We start from the raw sequence: 4,127 nt of genomic DNA on the forward strand, positions 1-4,127 counted from the left end.
TGTTAATAAATATTCAAGCAAAAAATTAAAAGAGATTAACATAAAGAGTTATCTCTCCTCAGTCACCTGGAAAAAATTAAATTCCTACTGTATACCCAAAAGTGATAATGACATCATCACAAGATTCCTTATTATTTTGTCATATATTAGTAAAGGCATAATTACTATGCTTTTACAAAAAACCAGAACCCAAAATAAAATAACTAGAACAAAAGAGACAGAGAAGGACAGAGGGGAGATTGAGAGAGAACTCTAAAGGTTAAGTTATGTTACAGTACTTGGCTACAAATTAATTTACACAGTTGTCTAGCAAAATTTCTCATAATTTATGAATGAAATAACTTTAAATCCATTTAACATTGTCTTTATTTTCAGAAGTCAGATCTTTTTAAAAATATTTTGAAAAATACAACCTCAGAATGTGCTAAGAAGGCTTTTCTGTTTTCTGTCAGTACCTGTTTGGGGTTGAATTGTTTCCTAAAAAGATGCTGAAGCCCTCATTCTCAGTACCTGTGAAGGTTACCTTATTTAGAAAGGGGGTGCGTACAGAGATAATTAAGATATTTACCTAGTCCAGTAGGACCAGGCTTTTATAAAAAGAGGAAATTCAGACACAGAGAAAGACATAGAAGGAAAACATAAAAAGACAGTTGGTCATCTCCAAGCCAAGAAAACAACCAAGGCTATGAGAAGTGAAGAGAGAGGCATTAAATATATGTGCCGTCACAGCTCTCAGAAGAAATCCACCCTACCAACACCTTGATTTCAGACTTCTCACCTCCAGAAATGTAAAAAAATACATTTTTGTTCTTCTAAGTCATGAATTTTGTTACAATAGATCTAGGAAACGAAAGCATCACCTATGGTTTTCATCATTTTCACAGAATGACAGCTGTGTTTACATCCATTGTTTTCTGCCTTGAAAATTGTGATATAAAGAAGTACAACCTCCAAATTGCTGTTGTATGAGAGGTGGAAAAATAGAAGTACTGGTTACCTGAAAGAAAATTTACTGGTAGTAGATGTTTTATTCGTTTTCTTTGGGCATTTAAAAGAGTGAATGGAAAAGATAATTGTGACAACTTACGAATATCAAATCTTAAATCAGACTATTAATATTTTAATATGTTTAATATAGAATGATGATTCATCAGAAAGTCTTGCAAATTGTGGTCGGGTTTTCCAAACAACACTGCTCTTCTAAGAGATGAATTATGATTTGATTTCATTTCTAATATAACTGGTAAACTTTGTTGTGGAAACAAATCTATTACTGGACTGTGTTGAATAACAGATTATTACAAAGCAGAATTGCTACCCTTTGTCTCATATGTGCCGTTGGAACATATAAGTTTCTGTGCCACTAAATCCTGCACAGAGTAGCTGCCTGTGGATCTTGGAATTGCTCATCATAAACAAACATGTTAATTAGGCAGTCTCAATTCAACAACAAGAGCAAGTAAATTATAACTCAATACAAAGTCAATGTAAGGCTATTTTCTTGTTTTATACACTAATTCTACCTACAAAATAAAGAGTATCAAACACACAAATCTATTCTTTGTTAATTATAAGGTAGGAATCCAGCCTATGAATGTGAGAACATTCAATTGTAATGTAGTTGCCTGCACTGAAAACTATGGTAATTTTATTTTTCTCTCTAGCGCCCAGAAAGAGTCACCCTGACATACCAAAAAGCAAAAGGTTATTGTATATACACTGATTATACAGCAAGATCTAAGTGATTTCTGTATAACTTACAGTTCTTAAGGGACAAAAGGAAAACATTTCACGGAGCGGAGCAGAGTACTCTCCAACTGACTTGTAGCACTTTTGTTTATAAGCAGGTAATATATTTACTATGAGAATTTACCAACAAATAATAACTACAAATAATAGGTATCAATGTTTTTATTAAATACAAAGTAATTTTTTAAGCTGAAAATATTGTCACAGGACGTTTGGGGTGTCAATTTTCTGGCCGGAAACCTCTCTGGCTGGTTGCACCTTTGTTTGAGTTCTTGTCCTGTTTCCAGAAAGAATGAGGTATACAGACAAGTAGAAGGTGAACAAGACTAACAGGAGCTTTGCTGAGTGTTACAGCAGCTCAGAGGAGACCCACAGTGGGTTGCTTCCCTCTGCAGACGGGTCATCTCATCCAGTGTTCAGCTCTCAGGAGAGAGGGTAGCTCCTCCCTGCCGCTAATCTTCCCATCATCTCCAGCTACCCGCAGAGTGGGTAGCTCTTCACAGCTAGTCATCCTTTCCTCTCACCATCCTCTCTGCCCTGCTGTGGCCTTCCTCTCTACTTAGGCTGAGCCCTGGGATTTTCATGGATCTCAGCGGGGAAGAAGAGGATGCTGATTGGCCCATGGGCGGCCATGAGCCGGCCCACGAGAGTCACTGCTAGTCCTCACTGTGGTCCTCGGGACTGGCAGCCTGGCCCCCAGCCTTCGGCCCTCTCTCACCTAAAGGTGAAGACTTACTAGAGCCCCACCCTCTCCTGCCCAGAAATCTGTCTGCCTCCCACTGCCATTCATGGCCTGGAAATTTGACCCCAATCCTTCTCCAAGATCTGAGCAGGAGCTAGGAGCAAAGAGGGGCCAGGCAGCGGTAGCAGACACCCCTGAGCCTGCAGGGAAGTGAGGGGCCTTCCCAGGCCCCAAGGATGCGGGCTGAACCAGGGAGGGCCTCCACGGTTGCACTGGAAAGCTCCTGTCCCGCTAACTCAAAAAGGACAGGGCTCCCACTGATTCCTGGCTCTTGCCTGCTACCTGGAGTAGGAGGCCTGGATCTGCAGCTGACCTGTAGCTGCAGCTACACCCAGGAAAGCAGAGATTCTGCCTGTCCCCGGCCCCTGCGATAGCACTGGGATCCGCAGTTGCAGTTTGGGTGGCTGCAGCCCCACCCTCCTGGGCAGGGCTTCTGCCTGCTCCCTGCATGTGGAGGCCTGGTTCTGCAGCTTGGTTTGGGCGGACACTGCAGCACCTGGGAGCTCCTGCTTTAACTCAGAAGGGGTGGGGTTCCCACCCGCTCCAAGGAGTGTGTTCTCCCAGCCACCGGCTCCCTGCTGCAGACAGCGCGATGGCAGCCTTGGCAGCAGACGGCCTGCCACTGCCATCAGTATTATCTGAAAACATTTTGAAGTATTATTTAAAGTGTAATAAATAAAAAGATCTAATAAAAAGATATTAATGTTCACCAAAGAACAAAGCAACAGTGTCATTGTCATATGAAATTTTATAATTTGACTACTCCTATAATTCAGCTCTACTTGTAGTAATATGTCCTAAGCTACCTGTATTTAATTATGATTATGTATTTGATTTTTTAAAAAATTAGTGAGTTAATAATAATATGTGCTTCATAGAATGGTAAAATTGGAAAATAAATATTTGACAAGCTTAATATTAGTGATTTTTATTCACTACCTTAGATATTCTAAGGATTAAAAGTCTTGAGATGTATTGATGAGAAATGATGGCTGCATAGCCAACATATCAAAATGTAAAGAAGACTCATAATTTGGTGACAGAACATTTGCTTTGGGTTGTATATGTGCAGTGAGGAAGTAGTGAATTCAAATGTCCATTAATGTTGAGGATTAATGAATGAGAAGGGAGAGTCCAACATGGTACAAAACATACATGACTATCATATACAGGTTACATTTTTTATCTCAAACATAAGATAAGACCCCTAGATCTAGTTAAGGATTAGGTGAAAACGTTTTCAATAGAGACGTGCAATAGGAACCAAATGGAAAGTAAATTGCCTGGACCATAGATGAAGTGAGAATTGGATTATTGAATTGAGGAGAGAAAAAGGTGCCGTTAAATTCAAATTATTTAAGCACTTGTTAAAATTATAATTAAAACTTTATTCAAGACTACTGGCATTGCAATAGAGGAGAAATTTGTAGACTTAACTTTGAATAGAGCAAAGAAATCTGAAGATTTATAGCCCATCAGCAGATGTGGGGATCAGTGAATAAAAATTGCTAAAAGGAAACATCAAATGTAGGAGAACACTTGCTAAACTGACTTGGCAGATTTTCTACTAAAACTAGACTCAGTAAGGATGCACATGGAAGCCCAAGTTTAAGGCATATTCTAGAAGGGTCAGGGG

The sequence above is a fragment of the Cebus imitator genome, unplaced genomic scaffold, assembly GCF_001604975.1.
Source record: "Cebus imitator isolate Cc_AM_T3 unplaced genomic scaffold, Cebus_imitator-1.0 Scaffold482, whole genome shotgun sequence".
NCBI classification, from domain to species: Eukaryota; Metazoa; Chordata; class Mammalia; order Primates; family Cebidae; genus Cebus; species Cebus imitator.